The sequence below is a fragment of the Copadichromis virginalis genome, linkage group LG4, assembly GCF_057382275.1.
Source record: "Copadichromis virginalis isolate Kocher_CV1m ecotype Utaka linkage group LG4, C_Virginalis_male_GT1.1, whole genome shotgun sequence".
NCBI classification, from domain to species: Eukaryota; Metazoa; Chordata; class Actinopteri; order Cichliformes; family Cichlidae; genus Copadichromis; species Copadichromis virginalis.
The window spans coordinates 28,531,577-28,545,831 of record NC_140621.1 but is presented as its reverse complement, the minus strand read 5'-3'; the positions used below and the strand labels follow the sequence as shown (position 1 = coordinate 28,545,831).

General features: G+C 39.0%; 1 protein-coding gene across 3 annotated transcripts in view; it reads right to left on the bottom strand.

Annotated features, from left to right (window-relative positions):
- The window catches only part of stat5a (signal transducer and activator of transcription 5a), a 54,475-nt gene extending 41,786 nt beyond the window's left edge, over window positions 1-12,689 (bottom strand). For all 3 annotated transcript variants that reach the window (XM_085454706.1, XM_085454707.1, XM_085454708.1), the window contains exon 1: window positions 12,529-12,689. The gene's annotated coding sequence lies outside the window, so the exon portion shown is untranslated. The remainder of the gene's footprint in view (window positions 1-12,528) is intronic.
- Between the last annotated feature and the right edge of the window lie 1,566 nt (window positions 12,690-14,255).

The following is a 14,255-nucleotide window of genomic DNA, read 5'->3' as shown; positions in this document are numbered from 1 at the left end:
ACTGGGAGACCACGGTTTGTCAGGGAGTACTCATTGAAGACAATGGTCAGCAGCTATTTTTATCTTCAAATAGCATTCTTTTTACCCATCCTTGTTACAATACTGCTGCCAGAAGATGGTGATAATCTGGCTGTAAGCCAACCACAAAATAAACAACAAAAAAGTGGGAAGATCATTTCTATTGAGTTCAGTTTCATTTAATTTATATGGTGCAAAAATAGCGGTCTCAAGGCACTTTGTGCCGTGAGGTCAAGACCCTACAGTATTACAGAGAAAACCCCAACATTCAAATGATTTCCTAAGAGCAAGCACTTGACAGCTGTGGGAAGGGTAAAAAAAACAAAAACAAAAAGACACTTTTAGTGTGAAAAGACAGAACTAAGATAAGGGAGAGGCAGCCATCCACCAGGACTGGTTGGAAAGTCACCAAACAGCCTGGTCTTATACAAGGAATGGTTCAGGGTCACGTGCTCTAGTACTAACTGTAAGGTAAAATGGAAATTTAAGAACTAGTTTTTCTTAAACTGGTAAGAGTTCTACACATGAGGGATTTAAAAACTCCACTTCCCATTCTACTTTTGAAAACTGCCTTCCCTTAAAGAAAGGCTTTAAATTCAGTTTAGAAACCACATTTCTCAGATTTAGACAGTCAAGCACACTAAGCTCTGTTTACCCATATTTAGACGTAGAAAATTACAGCTAATCCAGATTTTTATATCTTAGAGACATACCTGTACTTTAATAAAGTGATTGGTGACATCTGGTCTCAGGTAGATATAGCCAGAGATCATCTGTATAGCAAATGTAGTGCATGAAGTTTGTTTTAATAATACTGCCTAAGGAAAGTATGAATAGCATGAGAAGTATTGGTCCCAGTGCAACCTTGTGTTTGGGATAGAGATGGACCGATCCGATATTACGTATCGGTATCGGTCTGATACTGACCTAAATTACTGGATCGGATATCGGAGAAAAATAAAAAATGTAATCCGATCCATTAAATATCACGAAAGCACCTCACAAAACTTGCAACACGCCGTAACTCACCTCAGAACGTTAGCACGTCGGAGCAGTATGCATCACGTGATAGAGCGGCTGTGGCATGCGGGACCTGTCGGTGGTCTGGATAGCATTTGGAGCTTCGCTAGCAACCCGGCATTTCATCTCCGACAAAGTTATCCCCGAGAGAAGTAAAGCAAGTGTGTAAGTCCATCTCTGAATGTTTGTAAAGCATTCCTGCGTTAAGCTTAACAAGCGATATATGGAGCGACTGCCTCTTCTTGCTGCTACTTCAATCATGAAACTGCTTAACAATCAGCTGATCGGCTTTTCTGTCGCGAGTCCGTGTCTCTAGTTTGCTTTTGGCCCACTTTGCACCAGAAAGAGGAAACCAGCGGCTGAACAACAGCAGCACGTTTAAGCTTGATCAGCTGTTGTTAGAATTTATTTAATATTACTTTCTACTCGAGGATCTTTTTCTATGTAGCTGACGCTGGTAACTGTGCAGGGGCGGATCTAGCAAAGTTTAGCCAGGGGGGCCGATAGGGCATTAACAGGGAAAAGGGGGCACAAAGACATACTTTTCTTTCTTATTCTCATTTAAAATGTCTAGCTTTTAATAAATAATTATCTGACACCCAAAGTTTTAATTTGATGTAAAATGAATAGAAGTCAATTACTGTATATAGTAACTCCTGGACGTACAACACCACAACACTGGCCAAGAAATCACAGCAGCGTCTCTTCTTTCTCCGCAAACTAAGAAGAGCAGGAGCTCCAGCCCCCATCATGTACACTTTCTACAGAGGCACCATCGAGAGCATCCTGTCGAGCTGCATCACTGTGTGGTTTGGAGCCTGCAATGCGTCCTGCCATAGAACCCTCCAACGCATAGTGAGAGCTGCAGAGAGGATCATTGGTGTCTCTCTCCCCTCCCTCCAGGACATTTACAGCACCCGTCTCACTAAAAAAGCCCTTTGCATAGCGGCTGATCCCACGCACCCAATGCAAAGCTTCTTCAAGCTGCTGCCGTCAGGGAGGAGACTGCGGAGTCTCCAGGCCAGGACCAGCAGACTGAAGGACAGCTTCATCCATCAGGCTGTCAGGAAGCTAAACTCCCTCCCGATTCTGCCCCCCTCTCCCCTCTTCTCCACCACGGTCTCACTGAACTCTGTCACACACACACACACACACACACACACTCACTCTCTGACGCACTCACTGGCCTGCTCCAGTCACTTTGTGGCGCATTGGACTGCTTAAGCATTGGACCTCATAAGACTTTGTTGTTACACGATCTCTTACCGTACACTACTAAATCCCCATTTGCACTATTTGCCTATTTTGCACCACTATGCCTTCTTACTTGAATATTGTATATTGTATATTGCATAGCTTTTTTTGTTATACGTAAAATTGTATTGTATTTATTTAAATTTTTACTTTTTAATTATTTTATTTGCATTTTTCTAATCACTAGGGTTTGAGAGTAACGCAATTTCTATTCTGTGTATGTCCTGTACATGTGGCAGAATTGACAAATAAAGTTGACTTGACTTGACTATTAAGTCTAATATATACACCCTAGTAAGCTATAGTAGTTTTTCCTTTGGGAAGGTACCATCTGTGCAGTCTGCAATTTTGTTGAAGAAAGATGTTGAATCTATTTAATATTTCTTGAAAAATAATTGATTTCTGTGCATTTTTTTTTCACACTGCATCAAATTAAGGTTGATTACGTCGATTAAGCATCATGAGGTGGAGCGTGAGGGGTGGTTCCCTATTTTTTATTTATTTATTTTTGTTGTTGCTGGGAGTTGGAACCCTATTAGTTAGGTTGCTTAATATTTATGCTAAGTACTCTTTAAAATACCAGAATAGGGAGGATGGTGTAGGTTTAAGTTTATTAGATTGATCAGTATTGCTGAACTATGAAATTTTTTTTTTGCATACAGGTATAACAGAATAGCTTTAGTGTAGTTGTTGTTTTAAACTTGAGTATGAACTTATACAAAATGCAGCAAGATATTTAAAAAACAGTTTTGTTGATTAAAAAACACTATATCGGATTCATATCGGTATCCAAATTTATGATATCGGTATCGGTATCGGACATAAAAAAGTGGTATCGTGCCATCTCTAGTTTGGGAACTCCTGCAGGTTTGTTGTGCAATGCATTACACAATTTACTAAATTATATTGCGCCAGTGACACTGCAAGCAATTAGGCAGCACGTTGGCACTGTGGCTAGCACAGCAAGAAGATCCTGATTTCAACTCCACTATCTTGCCAGGACCTTTCTGTGCGGAGTTAGTGTGTTCTCCTGGAATTTGCATGAGTCCTCTCCAGGTACTTCCTGGATAAGAGGAAGGATGGATGGATGGACAATGATAATTAAATGTTCTTGAATCTTAAATTCAAACATAACCAAAAATCACAAATACATAAGTATTTTTGTATAAGTAGTATAAAATGTTGCTTCTTGATTAAGCTTATCAAAAAGCACGACACACTCAATAGAGGGAGTGTTTGTTTGTTGTCAGCGAGAGAAAAGAGTGTATGAGCCATAATGTTTTCCCAGAGGAAATCCATCCTTTTCTTGTGAATATATAACTATATTTTGATAGTATTTTTTGGACATATGGGGATTTACCATCACAATGGCCTGCTGCTATATGTGGCAGAGCTGCTCTTGATAGAAATACCATCCTTTAGAAACAGAAAAACAGGATGGAGCTCTCACCTCTGCCATATTAAAATAGAAAAACAAAGGCATCAACCTTACGATCCTGTATACATGGTAGCTGTCTGAGTGATTACGGTAGTGGCAGATGGATTATCTGGATAAGCTAAACATGGATAACAGAGGTTATACAGAGTACCACAGCTATATCCTCCCACTCGGTCACACTTTTCTGAATTCAGTGTGAATTCTATACATTTGCATTGTGTTTGATAATGCATAATTAAAATACTCCTTGACATACCTCATCTATACAACAACTAATCTCATATTAAGTTTCATTGCACGTCTTTGGTTCCTTCTACGGCATCCTTCCTGATTATATTCATGGTCACCTAATACTAACGAGAATACAACTGTAGTGTCCAGCCTGCAGAAGCATCACAGCAGTAAATGCTAGATGATTAATCCTGTTACGCTGGGCAAAATAATTCCTTCATTCCCCATTATTGCACTTGACCATCAGACTTTAGTCAACTTTGTTGAATGAAGATAGTTTTTAGTATAAGCTACACTGAAAAGAACAGTATAGAAAAATGTGATCTGCAATCTGTGATCACTAAATGAAACACCGAATAAAAACATGTAGAATGACAAAGGTGTCCTGCATTACAAATTCAGCATAGTCCTGCATGCCCGTTCAGTGAATGTAGAGGACATTTCTATAGGTAGGTTGCCTTTCAAATTTTGAAGAGAATATCAGCAGTTACATTCCCTGTAACTAAGGGAATATTTGTCAATATATAATTCATAGCTTTAAAGTTTATACACATACTGCCTCATGCTTTTCTCTGTGTAAAGCAACGAAAAAGGATAACAGATCATGTGAGAATGACGAAAAAAAAAAGTGTTAAATGTGATTTGATGGTATTGCCACACATCATTAGCCATAGTGCAATATCTTCCCCTAACCCATGTGACTAACTCAGGTGGTCAAAAGCGGACAGAAACATTGATTAATTATCAACTATATCGAACAGACTACAAGCTCGTATGTTTTTCTGTTAATACTCGCCAAATATTCAATTGAAACATTACACAAGCCTGGGAAAAGGTATGAATGTAATCTTAAATAGATGTAGTTACACTCTTTGACCTAAATACCAACAGTTTGTTTTGTGGAAACTAAACTAACACGCTAAACATTTGCTTTAAGTCACAGATATTACAGGCACGAGCGCCCAAAAATAAAAGAAAAGAGGAAGTGAATCTTTGTTGTGCTAACATCCAGCAATTACGAGAATGCAATGTGCTACATCACAACCTTTCTTTGAATAAAACGCCGAAAGTACCTATGTAATGATGATTTGTTTTGCTGTAGGAGTGGTGGAGTTAGCTGGAGATGTCATGCAGGGCTCATCCATAAGGCTTGTTAGGGATATTCTGCTGTGGTCATGGATGAATCCACAGGATCAATACAGGATAACAGCTCTACAAATCTAGACCGACTTTGCATTATACTGTGCCAGTGACTCAACAAGCAAGAAAAGAGACAGAGAACATTTACTTCTCCCTCTTGTTGGTGTATGCATGTTACATTACATAGTTTAAACATGCTAAAACATCAGAGAAGGCAGCGAAATTCATATACACTGTTAAATAATAGAGAGATCTGGTCTTTGTAAAAATCGGTATGTAACATTCAACCTAGTTTTACTCTAATCCAACACACTTTAATCCACTATATAATCAAATATAAATGAAACATAAGCCTCAATAATTGAGAATTTTTTTTTCTTTTTTTATCATTGTAATCACTTTTTAATCAAATGCTCCTCACAGTAATCTTGTGCAGATGTTAGCCCTTTCCCCAGACACTAGAAAGCATCCATGACCTCAATCTAGTTGGACAAAGCACACACACATGCACACTTAGACACAGAAAAGCATTCAAACGGGGCTCATGAATAATGATAACTGATTTAATTGCTTATGTTGTGTCTCCCATGTGCATACACAAGCTATCTGTGTGTTGCCACTGTAGAAGCAATTGCTAAGATAATTTCATCTACTAGCAGAAATTTTTTTTCTGCTTCGAGTATATTGTCCTGTTTGTCTCCAACATTTTCTTCCTTCCCAACAAACTTTATCTGTGAGCTACCAGTTGGGTTTCCAATATGTCTCGTTTGCTGCAAGCCTGTAATAGGCTTGAACACAGCAGTGATGGCAGCAGCAGTTAGGTATCATCCAGTGCTATCTAACTGTATGCCAATATAAGCCATTCAATATAATTGATTGCTGCAGTGTACCTAGTTTGCCTAATTATCCTTGCCATTGTCACTTCAACGCTGATCTATGTGATCTGTCTTAACCGTAGCTGCGAGTGGAGTGGAGTTTACTTTTAGGTCTTGAACTGCTACAGAATTCGGGCAATGACATGCTTAACAGCAGCTCTCAAGATGTTGTAAACGTTGTAAAAAACAAAACAAAAAACACAACAACAACAACAACAACAACAAAAACGTGACTGTAAGAGGCAAAAAAAAGGCATGAAAAATGATGTTTAACAGCATGCCGAGACCTGGCACTTTCTTTCCTGTCTGCTGTCTGCTTCCTCTGTGGTAAGAGATGCGGTCACCTGGCCTCAGGTTACAATGCATTTCAGGGTAGACACCTAATTAAAGTGATATGTGCTGGGATGTTAAAAAGGGCAGCCCTAGCATGAGCTGAGGAGGATTGTGTCTTTGCCAAGTTTAATACTAGAACAATAACAGATCTAATAATAATAGTTTTAATAACAGATCACACCAGAGAAAGGAGTCTACAATAATGTTATGCTACGTAATACTGATATAAACAATTGAATTCTTACTGCAAGACTTTATATTGACACAGAGGAAGTTTCTTTTCTTTGTTGGTTTGGGTTTTTTTTTTTTTTACATTACCTGAGACTTTGCTGCATTAAAATGCACTATCTGGTCCCATTAGAGATTTCCAATACAGTTACCGTCTTTTTCCTTTGCACCAGTACTGATGTAGACATTCAACCAGCTGATACATACAAATATGTTTTCAGTGGTCCTCTGGGTGATGATCTATACTCCTCTTAGAAGTAGGCCAGCAGGTCACCTGTATCAGGTCACGACCCACAACAGAAATAGCATTGCTGCCAAAAATAAACAGTTAAGACTGCAAACGGAGATTTAATAAAAACTTTTTAGAATATGAAAAGGTCTGGTGTATAATTCTGTGTCTGTTGTACATCATTTGTCAGGACAAAGTATACTGAAAACTTGATCAGTTTTATTATGTGCGCTTGTTAATTTGCTCGTTTGCTCATATTGGTTATGTTCATACCTTTGCACTTCTTACCAATTCAAACGACAGAAGATTGCACTACTTATCACAAATATTGACAATTTTTAGTGCACATTTTTGATAATTAAACAAAGCATCTATTCCTCTCTCCGCGTTCAAGACTTCATATGATACAATGTCCTTTAGGGCACAACTAAAGTTATTCATCCACATAATTCATGCATGAGAAATGAAGCATGACTCAGAGCCTAAGGCATACATAAAACATAAAAAGAAGCTGTGCAGTGTGGGAGATCAATACCAAGTGACAACATTGCAATAAGCTTTCACATGTTTAAACAACTACACTAACACGGCAGCAGCACAATGAGAAGGGTTTGCATTTTTCTATATGTTATTCCTGCGGTTTTTGCCACAAACACAATTTTCTCCAAGTTAAGAATCCATTTACAAGAGCTCACTGATGTCAAAGTCTTTTTTACTCACTCGGATTCCTAAGCTGCCAACCCTCAGCTGTGTATGTCTCCCTACTGAAAAAGTAACAGTCTGGATATGTCTGCTGAACACTTGCAACATTTGCTAACTCTAATAAATTTACTTTGGGGGGAGTTGGAATATATTTGTCAGCACTTGTAACATATACTATCACGAGACATAAAACTAATTGGATACTTAGAATCTTATGTGCCAGACGTGCCTTTTGCTCCTGTGTGTTTAGCCTCCAAATGAGTATTGTGTAAACATGAGAAAATGATTAATCCAGACCATTAATCTGTTAGGTGTATTCTGGATTGAATTCTGTTCGAAATAGTCTTACGTAATGTAAAATAAAAACAAAAAATTGGAAGTATGCTCAGATTACACTGCATGCTTGCATTCACTGGAATTCAAACAATGCATGTACCTTGCTATTACGACTTGTCAGTGCCTTTTTTGGCACAGTGCAAACTTACGAGTAGTCATTCTATTCTTGATGTGTCACTGAGATAATAACCCAGAGCCTTATCGTGTTTCTTCGTGCATACAAGGTTTGACCATCATCTCCCCCCCCCACCTATTCAAAGGACTGAAGAAAAGACAAGTCATTTTAAGTTAGGCAAAATGAAAGACAAAAGAATAACTGATAATGGGAGGGCAATTGTTGTGAAACTGCTGATAAAATCCTGCAGAAGTAATTAGCTGATGGAAATCAAATGAGTCTTGTGTGAGGCAGGCAGGGATCATAGCGTACATGCTGTGGATGCCAACAAACAGCAATGCCATTCGACAGATGGATCAGAGCACTCCTGACCTAAACTGGGCTAAAAGCTCATGGTCACGTGACTAATGGATTAGTGTTAGCCCAGCTGAAGGAGGAGGTGGTTAGAAAGCATGTCACCACATGCTTCCTGATCACTTCCCTTTGAATGTGTTTCCCCTTTCTCTTTCACACTAAATCTCCCCTCATCCCTGTTTGTCTGTAACTGTTATTACTACATTACTAAATGGCTGGGGTCACGTTCATTGACACACAGTTGGATCACAAGCAAATGAACTTCTTACCCTCTTTCCATTCACGTAATTCTTCGGCGCACTTTCTTCCTCTGTTCATAGTGACAAGAAGCTCCACGCTTATCACAATCATTAGTGTATAATTGACATCTTTGACACCTCAGCTCTGACTCACCAACTCAAATCAAAACCACTGCCCTATTATTCTCATTTCCAGCCACTCATGAGGTCAATGCTTAGAACAAATCCTTTGTGATATCCTTCCTAACTAACCTCACTACTTACGTTAATGTTTTTTCTATACTTGTATGAAAGTGGGGATGGAAAAAGGGAGAGGCAAAGACAAGCTTAATGATGCTTTGACCACACAGCACAGTTGGCTTACAGGACAAAACACTGAGTTTTCCTGTCTCCCCTGCTGCCATCCCTCTTGCATCAGGGGTTCCTGTCAGGGACGGCGTGTACCAGCCAACTCATGCCTGGCCAACATGCCATATTTCCATGTCAACTGAATGTCTTCCTTTCCAAAGAAACTTTTTTTTTTTTTTTTTTTTTTTTGGCCTGTCCCGTTTGGCTCTTTTGCCATCAGAATTGTTGTCTAAAGGCAAAGAAAGATGCCCAACGGATTTACTTTACCAAACTGACCATCCCAGCCTTGCCGTAATGGTCCATTTGATTCACCTTTTATTGTTTATTTTATTTTCACTTACTGAATACGGGACAGACTTGACTGGGGGAAAGAAGGGGAGAAAGAAAGAGGGAAAGAGAAACAGCTGAGAAGAGGGACGGGGGAGAAGGGCAAAAAACAAAAACCAACAGAACGGGCAGAGAAAAAAAAATGCATATATCAATCACCTGCTGAGAAAGAAAAAAGAAAGCAAGCAGAAGAGAACAAGAGTAATAGAATAAACAACATCACAATGATATATGGGAATATGACAGTAAATACTAAATGTTAAACATTATTGTGCAGCACATAAGATCAACAGAACACAGTGTGCTTTGAGGTAGGAGCCAAAAAGGGTGTAGTTTGTGGGTGTGATCACCCGTGTGTACACCTGTGAGCATGGACGCGCTTGTTTTTTGTTTTTTTAAAAGGTTCCTTCATGTAATAATCTGCTAGAGGGTGTGGGGGGGCCACAGCCCCGTCCTCCAGGGCGTGAAGCAGGTGTGGAGGAGATCAAAACTCCAGACATCCAGAGGCCCCCAGAACACAAGAGACCAAGGAAGACCAACAGAGGGGTCCAAAGAAACTTAGGAAAAACTTCCATTCCTATGCACAATGCACAGGAGCAATGTAGGGAGCAGGCAGCATAGCACAGTTCTTGCCAACAGGGTTAAAGGCTAAAAATACTGACCACTATTTCCTGCAGACTGATTGAATTTTTTTCCATGACTGAAAGAGCAGAAATGGAAAAATGGCTAAAAATATTACAATTAATAGAAATAATAATAATGATAATAATAATAATAATAAAACTAAAAATGACAAGGAAAATAGTCTTGAGTCATACACTGAGAGGTGTAAACATCAACAACATATGAAATACCAAAACATCCACAAATTATAAACATAAACAATTCATATCTCCACTTCCCTGCCTTTAGGGTTATGTTTTGAAATTGTTCTTTCCCAAATGCAAAGGAGCTAAAACGAGCTAAACAATTATGACAACAGCTGCTCTTTCACCAACTGATTCTAAAAAAATCACCTCGAGCCAATTTCTAAATTAAAATGAGGCACAAGCTACCAACTCCTGCTGCTGTATTGAGATGAGAGAAGTCAAAGAGAAGTCAAAGAGTAGTCATAGCGTCTTCCAGAAGACATTATCACAGAAGGATGGTGGCATTATCACAAGGCTCAATTACTCCGAGCCACAAGAAGCAAAGGCAATGTCATCCCAGTTGTCAAGAAAAAAAATGTTACAGGTTTATCGAAGGCAAATATTATGAGGTCTTACTGGAGCAACAAAGTGACAAAAGATGGTATAATCTTTGCAGCTAAGCTCATCTGCAGTTCTTGAAAATGACACAAATACAACAAAGAAACAGTGATATTTTAATGTTGTTTGTAAGACGCACAAACTGTAGACTTGGTACAGAAGGCATTCCTTTAGCAGCTTTGTTTTGACCTTTAAGCACTATCCTTTCATGCTTTTGGGAAATTAAATATCAACAGGAAAAGCAAACAGTGACAAAATGTTCTGTTTGACAGCAACAATTGGGAGAGCTGAAATGAATTATGGAGGCACGCTCAAAATGTCCTTGCACCTTTTAAATTTGTAACTCAATTTTTATGTGAATATGGCAGTTAGTACAAAGCTGGCATAGAGCACTTATGTTACGGAGCAGCTCTTTCACCTATTTTCAATCTAGTCCTTGCATCTGACCATTTTCAAAGTAATGTGTTGTTGTTGTTTTTTGTTTTTTAAGCCACTTAACACTGACCTATTAATCATTCAAGCATAAAAAGGCACCTAACTCAAGGGATGAACCAGTGTTGCATCTACACATAACAAACAACTTAGTTAAATTATACCTTTGGGTACTTTGTTACTAGCAAAGTGCCTAAAGTTTAATCCCACTTTTTTCTTTCTTCAACACCAACAAGTTGATTCCCAAAGAGCTATTAGCTATAAACTTGGTATATCTCTATGTGGTGTGCAGTGTGTCTTAAAAAAATTTGAGGAAAACAGATAAGTGCAAGATAAAAGGCATGACAGGCGTAAAAAAAATTACTGAAAGCAGATGATGTGTGAAGTGTCCACAGACATCAGGAAAGCACGGTGGAGGATAAGTCATGGTTTGGCACTGCATTTAAACCAGTGGTGCTGGGGATCTTGTCAAAATTAATGGGAATTATGTCATCATCAGATTTTGATCCACTATGCAATACCATCTGGATTGCATCTGACTGGAAAATGTTTCATTTTTGAACATAACAATGATCCCAAATACACTGCCAATGCAGTAAAAGCATACCTGAATAGAAAACACACACACACACACACACACACACACACAGTGGAACACTATCAGTCATGGATTGGAATCCCGAGATCGTGGACATCAACATTATTTACGCAGTGTGGGATCATCTTCTAAGAGAATGGAACAAAAAGGCAGCCAACATTCAAAGAAAAGCTTTGGAATAGTCTTCGAGAAGCTTGGAGAATTACTCCTCAATACTATGTAAAGAAATAAAAAGAAAGCTGCTTAAGAGAGTTCAGGCTGTGTTGACGAATAAAGATGATCATACCAAATATTGACTTTCAAACTCAGAACTGCTTTTGCTGGGGGGGTTTTGTTTTCTTTTTGCCTTATGTCTTATGCACTGTGATTCCATTTATGTTTGCACGTTTCAGGAAATTGCTTCACCCATTTCCTTAAAAAAAAAAACAAAAAAAAACAACAAAAAACAACAACTTAAAGAAATGAGGGGTAGCTCAAGACTTCTTTTTTTTTTGCTCAGTAATATATGCGAGGCTAGAAGGGATAGTTGACCATAGACAAAACTTAAAGCTAACCATGACCGCGCGTCAAAGCCTGCCATTACAGCAGCGAAGATGAAATGGTTGCTTGCCATAAATAGAGCTTTACACCTTTAACAATATACAGGCATCAAAAAGAAAGGGGGGGGGCAGAGATAATATGCTGAGTAGTAGGTCAAGATGACAGCAAACTCACTGGCTCGACAGAGACGCTGTCAGCCCGAATTTAGAAATATTACTGGGAATGTTCGCGCGCGCAGGGGGACCTGCCTGTTGATTCATCCGCGTTAATAAAGCCCCAAAAATTAAAAAATAAAATAAAATGTGGAAAAGTAGCCTACTCCAGCACAATTCATATCACTGCCATCCAAATTGATTCACAACGTCTGCAGACGGAGAAGCGCTGCCGCACTCACAGTTTGTTTACAAAGCGCTGTCACAATATTCTTTCGCAACGGGCACCTTCAGTGGGACAAGGCGAGGACATTCACCTCTTCGGGGGGAGAAAAAGAAGCACATTCAAGCGAATTAAACTGTCACACTCACCTCTGTGGATCGACTGAAGTTGCTGTCCTCTTTCATAAAATGTGGGGTGAGGCTGCAGAGACGTGTGCAACCTACAACATGGACCTCTCCGTCAGTCAGTTCCCAACAGTTCGCTTCACAGTTCACTGCGCGCTCTCTCTCTCTTTCTATCTCTCCCTCTGTGTGTGTGTGTGTGTGTGTGTGTGTGTGCGTATTTCTCGCTCGCTGACAAACCACCCACTTCCGGCGGTTCTTGCACGTCTGTCAAGAGTAACAGTTTCTACTGATTTCTGCCCTGATGACGGATTTCGGGAGGTTCTGAAAGCGTTTTGACATTTAGTAAATACACACATAAAATAAATCAGTTACAGCTGTGTTCTCCATGTTGAAACTTCAGATTTGTTATTTTATGTGCATGTTTCATCGAGTCCGATTTTATAGCTAGGGTACTCAACACGGCGTTTAATTTCAACTTTGGAACAATGCTTTGGGTCACGGTACATATTGGATGTAAAGATCGCCTGCCTAAGAACCAAAAATACCAAAGGAAATAACAATAATAATCAGAGCTCTTCTCTGCTGCACATTATACGTGCAGATCCGTTGGTTAGATTTTGCTTAATCTCCCACACGATAATAAGTCTCCCACAAATTGAAGAATGGCGACACCTGCTGGTGAGAATTTAGCATAACGTTCTAAAAACAGCAACAACAAAGCGAAAGAAACTTTAAAAAAAAAACCCGTATATATTGTTTGCATCATTCATAGCTGTCTGTATTTTTAGTATAAGGGCTTAAATTAATATTTAAATGTACTTTTCTGAAACTAAACTGCCCCGTACTTGACTAAATGTTTCTTTATTATCAATTTAACAGGCTGTGGTCTGAGAGGCTGAGACAAACAGGAGGTGGCAGAGACCAAAGATAAACCTGCCACAAATAATTAGAGGACAGTGTGGCCTCGGGGAGCCATCTAACAGAGAGCCACACATTATTGTGTGACACTAAATAAAGAATACGGTAACATCAAGTGAACAGTTGCTCATCACTGAAGAACAAACACTTGTTCATTTTAAGTGTATCATAGCTACTTTATTTATCTCATAGATAAATAAGAAGTACCAAAATCCATATATTCATAGGTTACTGCATGTGGAATACTGTCTTTCAACTACTGGTCTGAAAATGCTGTGAAAATAATGTAGAAAAACCTTTAACATTTAAGTCATTCAGTTCTTTCCGTGTTTTTAATTCAAACAAAAAAATAAAAGAAGAAGAAGGAGGAACTATCAGATAGTCTATCAGCTATACATTGATGAATACTTCCTTCTTAAACATGATTTTTTTTTTTTTAAATCCAGTACATCAATTGTAAAGATGTATTCTTTACCTATGACTTAATTTGAAAAATTCCAGAGTTTGCTTTTCAGTTGTAGCTGAATATAATCTGAGAAATCCCCTGTGATGCTGTAGAAATTAATGGCTTCATTTTTTCACCTGCTTGTCAGAGTGTCATCATTTTTAGCACTCTCTCTCTCTCAGACACACACAGCAGCCACCACACATACAGCTTCATTGATTCTCCAGATTGACTGGCTGCGGTCCAGAATTGAAGGGTGACAGTTGCTTCCTGAGACAGCTGAGTCAGCAGCTGCTGTCGGTAATAGCTCTACATCGTAACACCCCCTCATCTCCTCAAACCAGCCTGTGTTCATTTCCTATCCTCAAGGCTAACCAAATATACACAA